This window comes from Anastrepha obliqua, chromosome 3 (assembly GCF_027943255.1).
Source record: "Anastrepha obliqua isolate idAnaObli1 chromosome 3, idAnaObli1_1.0, whole genome shotgun sequence".
Taxonomy (NCBI): domain Eukaryota; kingdom Metazoa; phylum Arthropoda; class Insecta; order Diptera; family Tephritidae; genus Anastrepha; species Anastrepha obliqua.
The window spans coordinates 14818063-14828288 of record NC_072894.1 but is presented as its reverse complement, the minus strand read 5'-3'; positions in this window follow the sequence as shown (position 1 = coordinate 14828288).

Sequence of the window (10226 nt, the reverse complement as noted above, 5' to 3'; positions counted from 1 at the left end):
TTTGAAGTTAAATAAAATAGTCATGAAAATATCGTTTTGTAGTCCGTACAAGTCTGGTATTTTTCGGACTAGTTCGATTACAGTCTCTTGACTCCTGTAACTAATATTTTTCTGACAAGTTCGTCGTTGAACTGCAGAGTATTAACGGCAGCAGCGGCGGTATTCGTATGCTGTGTGTATACATATTTGTTGAATTTGTTCACGAGCACACTTTGGCTCGTTTTGGGGTTTGAGTGCGAGTCTCTCCTTTCGTAATCAAACACTTTCTTGGTTGGGGAAAAAGCACGTGTTGCCAAAACGTGATAACAACTCTTCGCAGTACAGCAGCAAATGTAATGGAATGTGCACCGCGCGCTGCTGACGTCGATCGCTGACAGAGAATAGTAACAGCGCAGCGCAGCAACGACAACAGCGTCGCTTTGGTATACTGAGAGCGTGTTTCTTGTTCTTGGCTGGCTTCTCGTTATGGTAGGAATATTGTTGTTTCTATTTCCACTTAAGCTTCTTGCTGTCGATAAAAACAGCCACTGCTTGCATTTCATATGTAGCTGCACCTCGCACCCCTTAACGCCGCCGATGATCATAGGCAATATAGGAATAGTAGCTGTTGTTGATAGGCCAGTTTGTTGTTCGCTGCTGATGCGTATCTGTGAGTGATGGTTAGGGGGAATGTGTGGGGAGGTTTGTGAATATCAATTGCCAATTTCGTTCGATTGTGTTTTTTATTTATAAACGTACACTCACATTCCGCTTCGCCGTTCTACGTTGGTCACATTGCACACCCGTTGTTAACGGTGACGGAGTTGATGATGCTGACTTGTTGATTTTATTCGTTTAAATGTGCAATAGACAAATAGACAACAAGTAAAACAGAGAGAAACAAAAGAAAATTAGTGGGACCAAATGGGTGGCGCGTGAAAAACAATAATTTTAATTGATGTGTACGAAAATTGTTACTATGAAGTCAGGGGATTAAGTTAAACTTTTTACAATTTTTTAAACAAGGCGAATTCAAAGGAGGTGACTTCGCTATAGGCACAAACACATTTGTATGTATTTTGGTTTTGCAATTTGGTAGATGTATTGCTAAAATTTCAATGAGAGTGTAACGCAACAAATGAGACAACAACAAAGAAGCAGCGTACTTTGATATTCCAACCAGTAGATTGCAAGAAAAAAAGCACCACAGTTGCTATCGAAGCGAATTCACCTAATGTGGATTCGATAAGTTTTGAAGTTATCTCGACGTCCTGTCAAGGCTAATCACTTCCAATGGCAGTTGCTCTTAATGGTGAAAGAACTTATTGCACGGGAATACTCAGAGGTAAAAATTTAGTAACGTTTTCAAACTCTGCTACGCCGATTTTAATATTTTCTAAATCATTTGAAAGCCTACGGGTCGTAGATGTTGCATACGTAACACTAATTTGATATGGCGCTTGTCACCCAATTTTATTTAAAACAAAATCAGTTTATTAAAAAGAAGAAATTAGTAGAAAAGTAAAATTATTATTAATTTTTTTGGTATTTTTAAGAAAAATCTATTTCAAGAACATTTGTTGTAAAAGTGCTACGTCTTTTGGTTCGCCGGTAATGAAATTCTCATTGTTGACGCAGAGTAATCCTGTTAAAATTACTCAGTATTGACGCTGTACAGTTCGAATAAATATTTGAAATCTCTTTTCATACCTTCTGCACTTTCATTCACATGCAATGGGGTCGATTAGCTGGTTAGTTGAATGGATGGTTGACTGGTTACCTGGTTGTCGCGTGTACTGCGAATGTGACTCACAAAATGTGGAGTGTGCAAGGGTCGTGTGGTAGCGCTGAGTTGAAAAGCTGCTGCGAGTTTGAGCGAGTGCTTCAGCTAAATGAATACATAGCATACACACATACATACATATACATACAGATAAATATTTGTATTTAAGTGTTTTGCTGGAAGCATCAAAGTGGTGGCGTTTTTTTGTCTAAACCAACGAATGGTGATGGAATTTTTTCGCTAAAGTTTTTTCGTTTTACTAAAATATTATGTTTCAAATGCCGTTTGCTAACTACATATGTGTGTAAGTATTTAAATATGCGAGTATATTATGGGATAAACTATTTTATAATTTTATATATTGCCCCATTTCTTAACCAGAAACATTCTAGGCTCGACATAAAGATGTTTTTCTGCCTACACAAAAAAGATATGTCGACATTTTTTGAGCAGCTAAAGCTGATTATATTTTCAACATTTCATTGAGATAAATAAAAAGAAAAATAAATTCAATTTGATAGATTTTTAGTAAAGGGTGGTTAAGTTTCAAGGGCCGGTGTTGATTTTGAATAAAATACAATTTTTTTTTAAACTATTTTCATTTCTCTTTATGATAATATTGGTATGATTCAATTACGTATACAACAAAATATCGGCCAAATGGCCGCCGCGGCACACGACCTCGGCGGCGCACCTCCATCCGATGGTCCATATTTTCGATGACGCTGAGGCATAATTGAGGTTCTATGCCATTAATGTGCCGAATTATCTCATTCTTTAGCTCTTGTCAACGGTGTCAAATCACATTATCTTGGCGGCCAATTGACATCGCCGTGACGTGAGATTATTCGGCCATCAAATGATGCCGCCGGCCCATAAACCGCACCAAACAGTCACTCTTTGTGGGTGCATTGTTTTTTCGGCAATCAGTCTTGGATTATCATTCGCCTAAATGGGGCAATTCTGCTTATTGACGAATGCACTGAGGTGAAAATGTGCCTCATCACAGAAGATGAAGTGCGCGATATGCATTTTGCCCACAAGGCGGTGTACTCTCTTCCCTAGTTTGGTGCTTCGTGGTGAACTTTCTTCTTAATGATCTGCAGGAAATTGAACACATCCAAGCCTATGCAGAAGGCCTCAGGACGATCACTTGAAGTTATATGCAATAAAATGCAGGTATGGCTCGAAATAAGATTGAATATTGGTGCGAATTGCATGGTCTTTCGGTGAATCCTACAAAAAGTACCTTAGTGCTTTTCACTAGGAAACGCAATATGGAAGGCCTGCTAAAAGGAGTAACACTGCAACTGTCTTCTGAGGTTAAATATTTAGAAGTAATCCTTGATAGTAAACTTACCTGGAAGAAGCACGTCGAGCAGAAGGTCTCTCGAACACTAAAAGTCTTCTGGCAGTGTAAGAGAATTTTTGGCAATAAGACCGGCGATAGTACACTGGCTGTACATCACCCCGATTAGACCCATTATTACATACGCTTCTGTAGTATGGTGGAAAGCCACAATGGTTAATTTCAGAGTAAAACCCCTAAACAGGTTACAGAGAAGTGTGTGCTTGGGTATCACTACGACATCTGGTGATGCCCTGAATGCCACCTCTGAACTTGCAACCTCTAGATCTTCAAATTCAAAAGGTAGCAATGAAGGCGGCGCAAAGGCCCAAGTTAAACGGAGTATGGGGAAATGAAGTAAGCACTGGCCACTGTTAGATATACCACCAGATGTCAAAGCGGTGCACACTGTTCTCGATGCCGGTGGACAATCGGGTGCCTGTCGTTGGCTTCGGTAGGAAGTAAGACGTTTTGATCCCAGATAGAGATGAATGGTTAAGTCCAGAGAGCCTATTAACGGGATATCAGCACACTTTCTACACCGACGGATCCAAAACCAGTGATGGAAGCGGATCTGGATGGTACTGAGACAAAAACACTAAATACTCTTATGTCACAGGACAGATGGCCACGGTATTCCTTACGGAAGACTATGCCATCTTGAATGTGGCGTACTGGCTAATTGAGAAAAAGTGGCGGGGCTACAGTATTGGAGTTTGTAGTGACAGTCAAGCTGCATTGAAAGCCCTTGCTAACCCACGCTGCTCTTCGAAATTAGTCGGTGAATGTAAGACAAAACTGAACAGTGTTGCAAAACACAACAAAGTTAGTCTTATTTGGGTGCCTGGACATTGTGGTGTTGCAGGGAACGAGTTAGCTGATAAACTGGCTAATGAAGGCACTGCAAGCATGCCACTAGGCCCTGAACCCTTTCTAGGTGTCAATTCCGCATCGATTCAACTATGGATTGAAAACTTCATGAGGTCTACCCATAGAAGACGTAGGTCGGAATTGTCTTGAAGATGACGACACTGCATAGCATTTTCAATTCAAGTATAGCTGTCCTGCATTTTCCAGAATCAGACTTAGGATTCTGGGTTGCGATACACTGAGTATGAACTTTGTTCATACTCTTCCTTCTTCATTTTAAATAATTATAATGAAAATCAGGGAAAATATGGCCGATTACAGGTATCTGCCCCCTTAAAAGCATAGGCACTCGGGAAATAAAAGAAATATAGCATTGGCTGAGCCCATACAGCCAATTACAAATATAACATTTTCTTTTCTTACTTTTCTGCCAACTAATCAATAAACGAAAAAGTTCTTAATTTTAATTTCTATAAAAAATGAAAAAAATGCCGAAAACAGAGGCTTGCGCGTGCTCAGCAATGCTTCAGCAAGTCAATTCATTGCATTCAAACGACTTTACCGTAACAATAGTCCCGATGTTATGGAGTGAGAGCTATGCGCTTCCCCAGCGCAATCGCCAACAACTGCAGCGCTGTTATTAACAACAACTCATGCATACAGTAACATCAACAACAATGACTTCTTTGTAGCGGTCGCCCAGCACCTGATTCTGTCAACGCAGCAAAAATTAACACCACAACACAAACGCCAGAAAAGAAAACATGGATTGGAAGTACTTTACTACTCTACAGAGGGGTAAGGGGAAATATATAAAACATGAACTGAGACCTACCCAAAGTAAAAATGGAAATGTGCAACAAATTAAAAAAAATACTGATGATGAGAATATCAACGTTTTGTCCCGAATGGATTTGAAAAACTAAGCGAACCAAGAGGAATGCAGTCAAATGAAGGATCAGCGAAAACTGCGAAAGCCAAGCCGCTAGATGAAACCGCGATTCTCTCGTTAATAAGTAAAGCAGCTGATCGGTAACAGCACATTTCATGTTATGCCAATGTACGCGAGGTGACATAGGAAGCTGCCAATGAAGAGGCGCATATCGTATGCCTAACGTTTCTTTTGCCAGTGCATTAAGACATGATACAAAAAACTCAGCACTCATCGTCTCGAACTTACGACGCAACCAGCCAAATGCGGAGCACTCCGAAGCAAGAGTGTGAAGGGAGACCTTAAGCACAGCGCATGGGAGAGTTTAGAGTTCACTTTTGCCTATGTTATCTTCGAATGATTTAAAGTAGTGATTTGTAGAAAAATCATAGGTAAATAAAATCATAGGTAAACACGAAGTTTTTGTGTGTTATTTGAAGAGATTTCTGAGACATCGATATTCCTCATTTAAGGGGGGAAACCGGTTTAGATCGATCAAAAAATCGATTCTTTTTATTGCATAGATCGTTAGTTTAACTACTCAAGAATATATGGTAAAAATTTTAAAGCGAAATTCGCACAATTCCCGATTCTATGAGCACTTAAGTGACTGCCCACCGGTTCCGCACCGTAGCGCGCGTTAGTTAGAACGGCGTTTTTCTTGAAACTACTTTTTTCAACTGGTGGGCATTCTAGCTTAAAAAGTTATCGACCAATCGTTATAAATTTTTTTCGGAGTATTCTTTATTCAATCCCAACCCATATGAACCTAATTCTGGGATTATATTATTATTTAAAATATGTTTTTTTAAGTAAAATATATGAAAAAATATGGTATAGAAAAACTACTTTGTGTTCAAGCGCCTCAAAAGCATGCAATTTTCAATATTATTTTACCACAATTAGGTTCTTAGAAAATATGTTGTGAATAAAAAAAAAAATTGCTGTTGATTTCAGAGAAAAATTGCTACTTCAGGAATTCCCACCAGCAAGACACTCGGATCTCGATCGTCCATGGACAGCACGCACTATCTCCCCCGGAAATAGCTTCAAAAAAATTTAAAAGTGTATCTAAAAATATAAATAAAATATCCTCAAAACTTAAACAACTTCTGATTATTCCTTCTTTGCTCAAAAAATTCTCGAAAAACACACAAATTTTGGCCTCCTAAACCGGTTTCCCCCCTTAAAGCTTTCTATAAGCGCACTTTTTTCATATATATTAGGAAGACCGATTTTTCCGGTGGTTACGCTTCTTTGAAGCCACTTTAAGAGCCGCAATGTGTACCTTGCAGAATTTTTGGATGGAATCTACTTCGCACACTACCACAGAAACTCCGAAACGCCAATCCTCAACGCGTAGCCAGCAGAAATTCGAAAGTCAAGTCAACGAAAAATTCCTAAGAAGGCCAAAAATTGTTGATCCGATAGTCGAATTTAACTCCTACCTCTGCGAACTTCTGGGTTTAGGTTGTAGTAGGAAAACATTCTCAAAGCAAAGCAACAATCATTTATCAAATGCGCAATTAACTTGCTTTGCGAAATCAGTTGGTTAAACCGGGCACTTGTGTCATCAATTAACCCCAAATTATTGTCGATTTAAAAAACAAAATTAATGATAAACACTTTGCGGTTTCAATTGTGTTGTATTTATTACTACTTGTCACGTTTTGTGCAACGGTCACGTGAGCAGATTCCAAACTTGCAAATGTGTAAATGGTGAAATATATATTTTCAGGTATGTAAACTTAATAAATATTAGCCAGTAATTGTGATTGCGTAAGGCGGGGCTTGTAAGAAAGTGGCTGTAGAAATGAGTTTCTATTTCTACTTCGGCAGAGAGTTGGAACAAAAATAGCCACAACATCCAATATGAATTGAATTAAGGAAATTTAGCTCCAATTTCATATGACAAAAATACAATGGCGCTCACACATACATACAGGTTCCAATATACAGACATATTCTGAGCCCATGCAGCCAATTCCTAAGACTCACATTTCCTAGCAGTCGCGAAAAAACGTGAAAAAGGAAGTGAATATAATGAAAAAAATAAAACAAAAATTGGCCAATAATATAAAACGTATTGGAAATATAATATTATATCAGTGCGCCAACGTGCCATGAGGGGTAAGTGCCTGTAGAAATGAATATAGCTAAATGTACCCAGTCGGGAATTGCGGAGTTGACTGCTAAAAGGTTAGCCACTTTTTGCTCACTCACAACAACTTTTTGCACCACACAACAAAACATTTGATTGAGTTTTGCATGCCTTCTGTTGTGAGTGAGCAAAAAGAGGCTAAGCTTAATGGGCTTATTTTTTAAAGACAATTTAAATAAAAATTAAAAAAATTATAAAAAAATATAGGTTTTTAAATTGAAAAATGTTTTACAATCACTGATCTTTTGCGACTTTTCGTTGTATTAGTTAGTATTTCGTTGGTAGGCAGCCCTAAATGATAATATTAGTGTCGTATTCAAGGTCAGCCTTCTTTGAGCTCCCGGCCACAGAGAAATTGAGGAAAATTGTAAAGCCGATGAGCTAGCCATGAAATATACTAGTCTTCAACTGCTCCGTGATAGAAATACCATTGGGATACCTATGGCCACGAGCAAACTAATAATTAAAAACAACATTACCCAAGAGGACGCTAAGGCATGGAGGGATGAAGACACGTGCGTAATAACTAGACTACTGTGGCCGCAAATAAACAAGAAAAAGACAAAGGAAATGCTTAGACTCTCAAGAGATGATATTCCGCAGGTGGTGGCTTGTATAATCACTGGTCATTGGTTATTTCGCAGGCATTTCTTGAGACTAGGAGTTTTCTCCCGTGAATATTGCAAAAGTTGCAGAGATGAGGAAGAGGAAGAGGAAGAAACAGTTGAGCATTTCCATTGGGTTTTCTAAGTAAATAGTTTTTCAATTCTCTTACGGAACTGTGTGGAACTTCATCTGAGCCACACAATGGTTTAACGAAGAAAAATAAATGAGGTTTCCGTGTCGCGTGTTGTGTACCACTAAAGGACCTGTACGATAAGACTGGCATCATAAAAATGTTTCTGATGGGGTCATCTTTTTAATGAGTTAGTGCGAAAGTATTGTGTGTAAAGTGTCATCGAGAGGAGATGGAGCGGGAAACAGATTGGAGTTTTCAGTGACACAGTGGCAGTCAGGCTGCACTGAAAGCCCTGGAGAAGATTGTTCAAGAATGTAAGAAGAAGCTCAATTCTGTCGCAAGACAAAACAGGCTTGTACTTATATGGGCTCCGGGACACTCCGGTGTTCAAGGAAACGAAATTGCCGACGAATTGGCCAACTGTGGATCAACGGTGCCCCCACAGGGGCCAGAGCCAATAATCGGAATCAGTTCCGCAGGAATCCTGAATTGGATCAGCGATTATGTAGGCAATTTACATAAAGCGTGATGGTACGGTTTAGAACGCTGCAGAACTGCAAAGTGTTTTGTGACAAGTCCGAACAGAAAACTGTCAAACTTTCTACTCAAACTTGGAAGGAAAGACGTTCGGTTGATGGTCGGTATCATTACAGGACACATCCCATGGAGTCAGCATATGACCACCATTGGAATCATTGAGGACCCAGTGTGCCTGTCATGCTTGGAGGAGGTGGATAGCACTGAGCACTTTCTCTGTGAGTGTCCTGCCTTTGCTAGAGCAAGGCTACGAGTTTTGGTTTCCGATGTCATGACAATGAGTAATCTGCGTTCTCTTAAACTGGAGGATATTTACAGATTTGCCAAAGAGCCAAAGAATCTGGAAAATTCTCACAGGACTAACTATCTCTATCCCTGTCTCTATTCTTTCCTATCCCTTTCTCTGATACTTTTCTTTTTCCCTCCTTGACTATCTACCCCCTTTCCAGAGCTTTAAATACAATGGGCTTTTTAGCCTGAGTGTTTTAGGAGCCACCAAATCTGCTGGTGCTCCTTCGCTAGACCTTTCCCAATTTCAATTTTAAAGTGTCAGTATGTTCGTGTCATCGATACAAAAATGTGTGTTTGAACAAGGAGCTAATTTCAAATTGTATTTTAAAATCGGTAAAACGTTTTCAATTGTTGAAAAAAGTTTAAGCCGATGATTGTCTATCTCTCTGGTTCATGACAATGAACAAAAATCAGTAATCACCGAAAACTCCATCGAAATTGTTCGTAAATTTATCAAAAAATAATGAAAATCATCGTTGAAATTCATGGAATCGGAGTTGAATATCTCCAAAACATCGAGTTATCGCATTTGAACTGATCATTTGGGCTTACGAAAGGTCTGTGCACGTTTCATTCCGCACAAGTTAATTGAGAACCAACAATTGCTCAGAATTCAACATTCGAAAGACCTCATTAAAGGGGCAAGAAAAGACGAGAACTTCCTTTACAACATTGTAACTGATGATGAAACGTGGTGTTTTCAACATAAACTGGAAACTAAGCGTTAAAGTGCCGAATGGAAGGCCCCAGACGAGCCACTCCCAAAAAAAAAACGCATTTGGAGAAGTCAAAAATCAAGTATACGCTCATTTGTTTCTACGATTCCAAGGCAATTGTCCACAAGGAGTTCGTGCCAATGGACCAAATGGGCCGTCAATGCAATTTTCTATCTTGGCGTTTTGAAGCGTTTGCTGCATCGCATTCGTCGAATTCGCCCTGAATACCGCAAAGCAGGAAGCTGGCTCTTATACCATCTCATCGATTCACTCTTGTGACTGATTTTTTGACTAGAAATCGCATTTTAACCATCAATCACTCACATCCAGAAGGCTTGTACCGACATCCTGAAGGGCATTCCAGTCAATAACCTGAAACACTCTTTCGAAAAGCGCATTCTAGATCGCGCACAATAGTGTATCGAGGCCAAAGGGGACTATTTTGAATAAATAAATTCGAATTTATTAGAACAAAGCTCCTGTCGTTTCTATTTATTTTGGACCTCACCTTGTATATGTATCACACACTTTTAGCGGAATGCGGAATGTAGAGATATCCATGTTACAGTTAGCTGAAAGTAAGCTAAATTGTTCGGTGCCATCGCCATATTAAAGTAGTGGAAGTATTAGTGGTAAGTATTATGCCAGTACATCTAAACTGGGCCTAAAATTTGATTGATTTTCCTACAGGGGTGCGCAGCTCTGTGTGTATGCACCCTGGGCAAAATCGGAATTGAAAATCGAGTTGATGAATTTCTCTGGCTTAATTAATAATGATATTGACCAATGTAATTTATATCTAATATACATGGAAGCAAATGAATTACTTGAAATAAATTGCGTGGGCTGAGAAGATGCACTTTTTTCGCGC